Below are 11,924 nucleotides of genomic sequence, written 5' to 3' on the forward strand. Positions count from 1 at the left end.
AAGAATGGGTGACTTTTATGCACTTAGGTCCTTGTGTTTTACCATATTTGGTAATTAGTTTTGAAGTGAATTCAATTATACCCCAAGTGTAGTTTCTTAACTTTTAAGTATAAATAACTTAGAGTTTGATTATTATCTATTTGATGGTTATAGGCTTCTCCCATCTCTAGGGTTTAATGATAAGTTTGTGTTGGTGTTGAGTTCAAGAATTACCATGAGGTTCATGGTAGGAATATTTATTTGTTAAAGACATGTAAAAGATAAGTCAAGAATAATTCTCTCCATTTCTTATTGTTAGTTGATTTCCAATTGAATAGATGTTCTTATGTTATGGCAAGGAATACCATGTTATGATCTGTTTTGGGATCAAGCAAGTGATCATTGAGTAAGGTGTTGTTGTGTTGATTATTAGTTCCATTTGATCTAACCCCTTAGATCAAATCATCTCTTCCCAAAACAAGGTTTTAGCAAGGTCACATTGAGGTTTATAGCGCTTGACTTGATGAGCTACTTCAATTCCACCAAGGTCAAGTGAAACTTCGATTCATTGTGACTGTTTTACTTTAAAGCGCGAAAATTCCCCAGATTTTCTATGCATGAATGCAATGCACACATCTGTTTCCTCTATTTTTGTAACCCCAATACCTGGGATATTACATCTTTTCTCTCTGGTGTTCTCCGCCCCGCAGAGGCGGCTGTAACCCTTCGTGAGGATTCCTCTGTGGCTTAGGTTTTCGGGACGAAGAGTTTCGCGAAGAAAAGGAGGCGAAAGGGGCTGTGTGGGCCCCACACCACATGGTGGCGCGGCCAGGCCATGGGCCGCGCCGCCCTATGGTGTGGGCCCACCTTGGGTCCACCTGGCTCCCCCTTCTGGCTTCCTTCGTCATCTGGAAAAATAGGATTTTTGGTAAAACTTCCTTCCACAGTTGATCTTCCGAAATATTGCATCCTGACGGTGCTTTTTCCAGCAGAATCCTGGCTCCGGTGCTCGATCTCCAAATAATCATGAAACATGCAAAATAGATGCAATAACATAAGTATTGTGTCCCAATATGAAATATATCAATGAATAACAGCAAATTATGATATAAAATAGTGATGCAAATTGGACGTATCAACTCCCCCAAGCTTAGACTTCGCTTGTCCCCAAGCGAAACTGAACTCGGTAAACAAGACCACATGTTTATGGAGTGAAGAGTCGATAAATAAAATACGGACAAGAAGCATCATATTCATTCACACAAGACATTATAGTAAACAACTTCCTCATATAACTCAACTTGAAACAAGTATAAGGTAATCACAAATAAAGGTGCATAAGAAATCATAATTGGTGATGGCAAACTTTGTTCTTGGTCAGAGAACATTTAACAAATTATACTTATCTATTGAGCAGCGCTCTCATATTAAAAAGCTTATAGTAAACTTGCATACTCAATCATATTAATCATTGATGGCTTTCAAAGCTATATTCATTCAGGTAAAACTTGTACTAAACAAGGAAGAGTAAAGACATGATGAAGCAAATCACAATATAATAGTTTGATCACAACAACTCAAATGCTTGCTTGAGATGGAGGGAAATAGGTTTACTGACTCAACATAAAGTAAAAGACAGGCCCTTCGCAGAGGGAAGCAGGGATTAAATCATGTGCTACAGCTTTTTCAGTTTTGAAATCATATAAAGAGAATAAAAGTAAAGTTTTGAGAGGTGTTTGTTGTTGTCAACGACTGGTAGCGGGTACTCTAACCCCCTTGCCAAACGAGACCTCCAAAGAGCGGCTCCCATGAAGGACGTTATCTCTACCAGCAAGGTAGATCATCCCTCTTCTCTTTTGTTTACACATGTACTTTAGTTTATTTAAGGATGACACTCCCCCAACCTTTGCTTACACAAGCCATGGCTAACCGAATCCTCGGGTGCCTTCCAACAATCTCATACCATGGAGGAGTGTCTATTGCAAAATTAAGTTGCTTACCGATGAATCAGGGCAAAACATGTGAAGAGAATTATTAATGAAAGTTGATTAATTGGGGCTGGGAACCCCGTTGCCGGCTCTTATTGCAAAATTATAGGATAAGTGGATGAAGCCACTAGTCCATTAGTGGAGGCTGCCTAACAAGACTGAAAGATAAAACACCACATACTTCCTCATGAGCTATAAAACATTGACACAAATAAGAAGTAATAAGTTTTGAATTATTTAAAGGTAGCACATGAAGTATTTACTTGGAATGGCCGAAATTACCATGCATTAGGTAGGTATGGTGGACACAAATGGCATAGGTTTGGGTTCAGGTTTGGATGCACGAGAAGCATTACCTCTCAGTACAGGTCTTTGGCTAGCAAGGTTAAATAGCAAGCATAGGAGTTGAGGGAAACAAACAAATATACATGTGATAGAAACAATCATGCATCTTACTTGTAAGCACAAATAGTTTTAACTCTAGAATACTAAGCAAAGAACTGATAAGAAAGATAATAACATCTTCTACATGTATTTCCTCTATTCTCCTTAAACTCAAAGTGTTGTTGCTATTGACCATTGCTAAGTTTGCCAAAACCAAATAGATTTACTCAATGCTCCCAAAGTGGTACCAATACTAAAATCAAGATCAATCATATAGCGGAGATTGCAAACTAAAATAAGGTGTGCAATAAGTAAATGATAAGACTTCTCATTAATATTCCATAACGATAACTCACACCAAGGGATACATAGACAAACTAAATGAGAGATACTTCCACACTGCAACCCATCTTATACGATAACTTCCCTACTCATGATATGACACTACTTGATAGTAAAAAGTAAAAGGTAATGATGATGTGATACCGTGGCACTCCCCCAAGCTTGGAATAAACCAAGGGAATGCCAATACCGATGATGAATCAATCCTTTGGTGATGGTGGTGATGAATTCCCGTCTTCAGACTTCCAAGATAGAGGCTCCCCATCAACAAATGACATCTTGGTCTCGGGAATCCTGAAACTAGCAGCACGGCTTATATGTTTGAACCTGTTTTCATACTCACAGTTCTGATTATGAACGTCATAGATTTGAGCTTGGAGTTTGTTGGTGGTGTCGTGAAGTGAGAGGATGTCGCCCCATAGCTTTGCAGTCTCCTTCTCGTGTTCAGCAATGAGTTCAGACACAATCTTGTGGAAGATATCCACTTCACGCTCGGCCATCTTCTTGTAATTGAAGACCTCTTGTTCTAGCTTCTCCATCCTTTCTTCCAAGCTTCCTTCTCCTTTGGGACCTTGAACATCTTTGATCTGCAGTTTTCCCTCGATGAGCATCAACTCCTTTGGGTGCATCCTCAGCTCCTCCATGTACAAGTTGCCAACATCCTTGCAGGAGCTATCCTTCGGAGTTCCCAACGAAGACATGATGGCTCTAGATCCGAAGCAAATCCTGGCAGAAACAGCTCGAAACAAAACACGTCGAGAAAACGATATACGGACCTCCAGGGGTCCGGGGGATTTTATAATAAAAAATTTCAGAAAAAACGGAAGGTACCAGGTCGAACCAGAGTCGGAAAGGGGCAATGAGGCGGCCAGACCACAGGGCGGCGCGGGCCCAGGCCAGGCCGCGCCGGCCTGTGGTGCCACCCCCTCGTGCGTCTTTTCCACTCCGTTTCGATCTCGTAATTTTTCATATTTTCCAAAAACAGCAAAAATATTGTTCGGAAAGTAAATCGCGAACTTTTCATTACCAGTACTGTTACCTATTCAAAGTCGAGTTACGGCGGACTCGTCAATTTGTCCTTTGATGAAAGCCTCCGGTGTTTCCACTTGAATAATATCAACATCAACATTATAAGAATCACCCGAGATATAATGCTTGAGTCTTTGTCCATTCACCACTTGCGTAGCATTGCCTTGGAGAGAGCTAATTTTAATTGCTCCTGAACGATACACCTCCTCAACAACATACGGTCCTTCCCATTTCGAGAGTAATTTCCCTGCAAAGAATCTGAGACGAGGCCGATACAATAGGACTTTATCCCCAACATTAAACTCTCTCTTGATAATCCTTCTATCATGCCATTTTTTAACTTTTTCTTTAAAGAGTTTAGCATTTTCATAAGCTTCACTTCTCCATTCATCTAGAGAACTTAATTGCAGCAACCTCTTATTACCGGCAAGTTTAGGATCTTTATTTAACTCTCTAACAGCCCAATAAGCTTTGTGTTCTAGTTCTAAAGGTAAATGACAAGATTTTCCGTAAACCATTTTATAAGGTGACATTCCCATGGGGTTTTTGTAAGCAGTTCTATAAGCCCATACTGCATCCTTCAATTTACTAGCCCAATTCTTTCTAGATTTATTAACGGTCTTTCCCAAAATAGATTTAATTTCTCTATTTGATAATTCTACTTGACCACTAGTTTGAGGGTGATAAGCGGAAGCAATTCTATGATTAATACCATACCTAGCAAGAGTCTTTCTAAAACCTCCATGAATAAAATGAGAACCTCCATCAGTCATAATATATCTAGGAACTCCAAATCTAGGAAAAATAATATCTAAAAGCATTTTTAAAGAGGTCTCACCATCGAGCACTTTTTGTAGGTATGGCTTCCACCCATTTAGTAACATAATCAACAGCAACAAGTATATGAGTGTTACCTTCTGAAGAGGGAAAAGGTCCCATGAAGTCAATCCCCAACAATCAAATGGTTCAATAACAAGAGTATAATTCATAGGCATTTCATTGCGTCTGGAGATATTACCAACCCTCTGACATTCATCACAAGATAAAATAAACTTCCCTGCATCTTTGAAGAGAGTTGGCCAATAAAAACCTGATTGTAGAACCTTTTGCGCGGTTCTTTCTCCGGCGTGATGTCCTCCATAAGCACTTGCCATGACATTTACTCAATATCTCTTGTTGTTCATATTCGGGAACACACCTTCGCAGAATACCGTCCACTCCTTCTTTATATAAGTGTGGGTCATCCCAAAAATAATGCCTCAAGTCATAAAAGAATTTCCTCCTTTGCTGAGCTGAAAAGGTTGGAGGCAAGTACTTGGAAACAATAAAGTTAGCATAATCAGCATACCAAGGACTGTCTCGCGAGCTCACCTTTATTACAGACCAATTGTTCATTTGGAAAACTATCATTAACGAGAACAGGATCATAAGCAATATTTTCCAATCTAGACAAATTATCAGCAACGGGATTATCAGCACCTTTCCTATCTACAATATGTAAATCAAATTCTTGCAAAAGAAGTACCCATCTAATAAGCCTTGGCTTAGCATCTTTCTTTGTCATAAGGTATCTAATTGCAGCATGATCAGTATGAATCGTAACTTTTGAATCAACAATATAAGATCTAAATTTATCACAAGCAAAGACTACAGCTAACAATTCTTTTTCAGTAGTAGCATAATTTCTTTGAGCAGCATCAAGAGTTTTACTAGCATAATGAATAACATTTAATTTTTTATCTACTCGCTGTCCAAGAACAGAGCCTACAAGCAAAATCACTAGCATCACACATAATTTCAAATGGTAAGTTCCAATCAGGAGGTTCAACTACAGGAGCAGTTGTTAAGGCTTTCTTTAGAGTTTCAAAGGCTTCCTTACAATCATCATCAAAAACAAAAGATACATCTTTTTGAAGAAGATTAGTAAGAGGCTTTGAAATCTTGGAGAAATCTTTAATAAATCTCCTATAAAACCCAGCATGACCAAGAACATTACGAATACCTTTAACATCCCTTGGATAGGGCATCTTCTCAATGGCTTCAACTTTAGCTCTATCAACTTCAATACCTCTCTCGGAAATTTTATGTCCCAATACAATTCCTTCATTAACCATAAAGTGGCATTTCTCCCAATTAAGAACAAGTTTAGTTTCTTCACATCTCTGCAAAACTTTATCGAGGTTTCGCAAGCAACTATCAAAAGAATTCCCGTAAACGGAAAAATCATCCATGAATACCTCCACAATACTCTCACAAAAGCCATGAAAAATAGCAGACATGCATCTTTGAAAAGTAGCAGGAGCATTACATAAACCAAAAGGCATACGCCTATAAGCATAAGTTCCATAGGGACAAGTGAAAGTGGTTTTCTCTTGATCTTTAGCTTTAACAGCAATTTGTGAAAACCCAGAATAACCATCAAGAAAGCAAAAATGAGTATTTTTAGACAATCTCTCTAGCATTTGATCAATAAAAGGCAAAGGGTAATGATTTTTCTTAGTAACCTTATTAACTTTTCGAAAATCAATGCACATTCTATAACCTACGACTACTCTTTGAGGTATAAGCTCATCATTATCATTAGGTACAACAGTTATTCCTCCTTTCTTAGGAACGCAATGCACAGGACTAACCCATCTACTATCAGCAATAGGATATATAATACCAGCTTCAAGAAGTCGCAATACCTCATTTCTTACCACATCCTTCATCTTAGGAATTAGACGACGCTGAGGTTCAACAACAGGCTTCGCATCATCTTCCGTATTAATGGCGTGTTGGTAAATAGAGGGAGAAATCCCCTTCAAGTCATCAAGAGTATAGCCAATAGCACCTCGGTGTTTCTTCAATATTTGCAATAATCTTTCTTCTTCAAACTCTGTAAGCTTAGAACTAATAATAACAGGATATATTTTCTTATCATCAATATGAGCATATTTAAGATTATCGAGCAAAGGCTTTAAATCAAAAACAGGATCTTCCTTTGGTGGGGGTGTTGTACCCAAATCTTCCACCGGTAAATCATGCTTGAGAATAGGTTGTCGAAGAAAAATCTCCTCAAGCTCATCTCTTTCTTTCCTAAAAACTTCACTCTCGCTATTCTCCAAATGTTGTCTGCAAAGGATTATTAGGAACAAGAACAATAGATGCACATCTGCTCCATTTTAAAATCATTACTAGGCAAATCAGCTTTATAAGGAGTTTTGGTAAATTTAGAGAAGTTAAACTCATAAGATTCACCAGCAAATTTAGTCAAAATTTTCTCTTTCTTGCAATCTATAATAGATCCACAAGTATTTAGAAAAGGTCTACCAAAAATGATAGGACAATAATCACTAGTAGCAGAACCAAGTACCAAAAAGTCAGCACGATATTTAATCTTACCACATAGAACTTCCACATCCGAACAATACCAATTGGAGAAATAGTTTCTCTATTAGCCAGCTGAATAACCACATCAATATCTTCAAGTTCACAAGAATCAATTTCGTGCATAATCTCCGTGTAAAGCTCATAAGGAATAGCACTAACACTTGCACCAATATCACATAAACCATAATAGCAATGATCACCAATTCTAACGGATAGCATAGGAACACTAGCTTGTTTGGGTTTATTAGGATGTGAAACAATATTAGAAGCATCTTCACAGAAAATAATATGACCATCCTCCACATTTTCAGTCACAAGATCTTTAACTATTGCAACAGCAGGTTCAACTTTTATTTGTTCTTTAGGTTCTATAGGTTTCTTTTCACATTTATGAACCGCACTATTTATAACAGAGTACTCCTTCATTTTAGCAGGAAAAGGAGTTTTTTCAATATAAGCTTCAGGAATAACATGATCAGCAGTTTCAACTACAACACATTTATTAATAGATGAATCAATTTTATCTTTATACGGTTCATGATACTTATCAAAATTCTTCTTAGGCAATTTATAATGAGAGGCAAAAGCTTTATAAAGATTTGCAGCAACTTGAGAATCAAGACCATATGTAGCACTCATATTACGAAATTTATCAGTATCCATAAAAGCTTCAATGCATTTATAATCATAAATTATACCTGATTCTCTATCCTTGTCGTTCTCCCAACCTTCAGTATTTTCTTGGATCCGATCAAGAAGGTCCCTTTTAAACTCTTCTTTATTGTGTGTAAATGATCCAGAACAAGAAGTATCCAGCAAGGTCTTGTCTTGAAAAGAAAGTCTTGCATAGAAATTATCAATAATAACATTACCAGGAAGCTCATGAATGGGGCATTTGTGCATTAAGGACTTCAATCTCCCCCAAGCTTGGGCAATACTTTCTCCATCATGAGGCCAGAAATTATATATGCGGTTCCGATCCTTGTGAATTTCACTTGGAGGATAGAACTTAGAATAAAACCGGGGCAAAATATCATCCCATTCAAGAGAATCCCCATTATCCAATAATTTATACCAATGCGCTGCTTTACCAGACAGCGATAAAGAGAATAGTTTCTTCCTCACTTCATTCATAGCGATACCTGCACATTTGAATAACCCGCATAGTTCATGCAAAAACAGTAAATGATCACCAGGATGGACAGTTCCATCCCCTTCATAGCGGTTATCCATAACACGTTCAATAATTTTCATAGGTATTTTATATGGTATTTCTTCCTCACCTGGCGCCTCATCCACTACCGTTGCAGTAGTAGTAGATTTCCCAAATAGAAATTGAAGAGAAGATCTCTCCATAATGAATTATAGCAGCAGGCAGAAATAAAATCAGCACAAACAGTAAAGGTTTTCCTTATCAATTCCACTTACCAATAGTGCTTCACTCCCCGGCAACGGCGCCAGAAAATAGTCTTGATGACCCACAAGTATAGGGGGTGTATCGTAGTACTTTCGATAAATAAGAGTGTGGAACCCAACGAGGAGCAGAAGGTGTTGACAAGCAGTTTCGATGAAGGATTCACTGTAAATGCTCACAGACAAGTATTCAGGGGGCTTTGATATAGCAGATGAAATAAGTACGAGTAAGTAAAGTGCGAGAGAAATAATTGCAGCGAGTGGCCCAATCCTTTTTAGCACAAAGGACAAGCCGGTTTGTTTACTTATAATGACCAAACGTTCTCGAGGACACACGGGATTTTAGTCTAGTGCTTTCGCTACATACAGCTGATTAATCTTCATTGTTTTGATAAGTGTTGTGTGGGTGAACCTATGCTAATATACCGCCCTTCCTAGGACTAATACATACTTGTGATTATACCCCTTGCAAGCATCCGCAACTACAAGAAAGTAATTAAGATAAATCTAACCACGAGCCTTAAACTGCGAGATCCTCGCGATCCCTCCTGCATCGATATACCAACGGGGGTTTAGGTTTCTGTCACTCCGGCAACCCCGCAATTGGCAAACGAATACAAGATGCATTCCCCTAGGCCCATAAAGGTGAAGTGTAGTGTAGTCGACGTTCACACGACACCACTAGAAGAATAACACCACAACTTAAATATCATAACATTGAATATTACTCAACCATAGTTCACTACTAACATTTAGACTTCACCCATGTCCTCAAGAACTAAACGAACTACTCACAAGACATCATATGGAACATGATCAGAGGTGATATGATGATGAATAACAATCTGAACATAAACCTTGGTTCAATGGTTTCACTCAATAGCATCAATAACAAGTAGAAATCAATACCGGGAGAGTTTCCCTATCAAACAATCAAGATCAAACCCAAGTTGCTACAGCGGTGACGATGTCCAGCGGTGGTGATGGCGGTGATGATGATGGAGATGATGATGATGGTGATGGAGATGATGTCCAGCTCGATGGCGGTGACGATGGCGTCGATTTCCCCCTCCGGGAGGGAATTTCCCGGCGGATTCCTGCCCGCCGGAGAGCTCTTTTCTCTCCGGTGTTCTCCGCCCCGCGAGGCGGCTGTAACCCTTCGTGAGGATTCCTCTGTGACTTAGGTTTTCGGGACGAAGAGTTTCGCGAAGAAAAGGAGGCGAAAGGGGCTGTGTGGGCCCCACACCACATGGTGGCGCGGCCAGGCCATGGGCCGCGCCGCCCTATGGTGTGGGCCCACCTTGGGTCCACCTGGCTCCTCCTTCTGGCTTCCTTCGTCATTTGGAAAAATAGGATTTTTGGTAAAACTTCCTTCCACAGTTGATCTTCCGAAATATTGCATCCTGGCGGTGCTTTTTCCAGCAGAATCCTGGCTCCGGTGCTCGATCTCCAAATAATCATGAAACATGCAAAATAGATGAAATAACATAAGTATTGTGTCCCAATATGAAATATATCAATGAATAACAGCAAATTATGATATAAAATAGTGATGCAAATTGGACGTATCAAGAGAGAGAAAAGAACGGGGCAGTGCAGCGCCAAGCAACAGCGCGTGGCAGGGTGGGGCCAGAGCAGCGTGGCAGGCAGTGCAGAGCGGCAGCGGCTTGGGTGGGAACGGCGCGCAGCACAGCAGCAAGCGAGGCCAACGCGGGGCTCGAGGCTCGGGCGGGAGCGAGGCGCAGGCGGTCAATGCGCTTGCTCTCTCGATCGAGCGAAGGCGGCTTGGCCTCGCGAGCGAGCAGCGTGCAGCGGCGGCCCGCGTGCGGGGGCGGCCCAGCGCGGGAAGGAGGCAGGCAAGCGGGCTGACCGGGCGGCAGCCCAGAGTGGAGGGAGAGGGGCGCGGGGCAGGCCGGCCTCGAGCGGGAAGCTGCTGGGCCGGGGAGTGCTGCTGCGGCCCAAGCCGCGGGAGGAGAGAGAAAAGGAGAAAAAAGAAAAAAAAGAAAGAGGGCCGATACTACCGGGCCCGGTACCGGCCTGGTACCGTAATTGTTACGGTACTACCGGCCTGGTACCGGCCCGGTACCGCTCCGGGTCCAGTAAGGCAAGGAGGCAGCTGCGGTACTTGGGCCGGAAGCCCAAGCGGTACTACCGACAACTTTTTCTTTTTCTTTTTTCTGCAAAACGGAAAGAGCGATAACTCGGGCTAGGAAAATCGGAATGATATGAAACCAATTTTGTTGGAAAGAGGGCGACAAGAGCTACCTTCTCACATGATGAAATCATGGAAAAGAGTGGATGATGATTTTCTCATGGTCATAGAGGTGTAACCTCTCAATATGGTATATCGGGAAAATCATCACCCTCGCACATGCAACATGTGATGCAACCGGAATCCGTTTCAAGGATAAGAACAAGAAGAACCAAGAAACACGATGCAATGCATGCACGGTTTGAGCTCTCTCCGAAGATGCGACTCACTATCCTATCGAGCACAAACCTTATCCTTGCGTGTCCCTCTTGAGTCGGCTAGCTCCGTCTTCACCCTCTTCATCATTGTACATGCCTCCGTCTTCCTCCAACATACACGCCACCATCTTCATCGATCTTGTACGCACGCCACCGTCTTCATTCATCTTCTACGTCGTCCTCTCTCTTCATCTTCAACACCGTCTTCGTCTCTCTTCGACACCATCTTCATCGGTCTTCTTCATCGTACTCGATCTTCTCCATCTTACAACCTTGAGACCAACACATGGCTATGGACCTAAGATAGATTCTCAATGCAACCGTTAGTCCATAGGGATTGTCATCAATTACCAAAACCACACATGGGGGCTCCATGTTCTTTCAATCTCCCCCATTTTGGTAATTGATGACAATCTCTTTGAGAGGGTTTAAATATGGAATTTAGCGAACAACCCAAGTTGAATATTTAGAACAAACTCCCCCATAATATATGCATGTGTGAATGAACTTGAATTTCATTGCATATACCGGCAATTAAAGCCTAGCGGAGTATCCTCTAAATATTCAACCATGCAAAGCAACAAATTGCAAAGCAATTCCCTTAAACCCTCCAAACTTCTCCCCCATTGGCATCGATTGCCAAAATGGACGAAAGGTTCGGAAGGCAAATATAGTTAGAATTCCTCCATAAGGTGTGAATTTCTCATAATGTGAGTGAAATCAAATGCACGTATTCAATGACGAATACCGGGAGGAAATCCAACTATATTGAGTATCAAAGATTGCAAGAGGATATGAAGGTGAGAAAGCTTCGACAAATGAAGCAAGAAATCCAATGACCCAAAAAGAAACACAAGCTTAATAAGAGGCAAGCCAAAACGAAGCTTGTGCCAAACAAGTATGAGTGTGTGAAGATGCAAATAGGATAAAATGAGCACTCATAAAATT

The sequence above is a fragment of the Lolium rigidum genome, chromosome 2, assembly GCF_022539505.1.
Source record: "Lolium rigidum isolate FL_2022 chromosome 2, APGP_CSIRO_Lrig_0.1, whole genome shotgun sequence".
In the NCBI taxonomy this organism is placed as follows: domain Eukaryota; kingdom Viridiplantae; phylum Streptophyta; class Magnoliopsida; order Poales; family Poaceae; genus Lolium; species Lolium rigidum.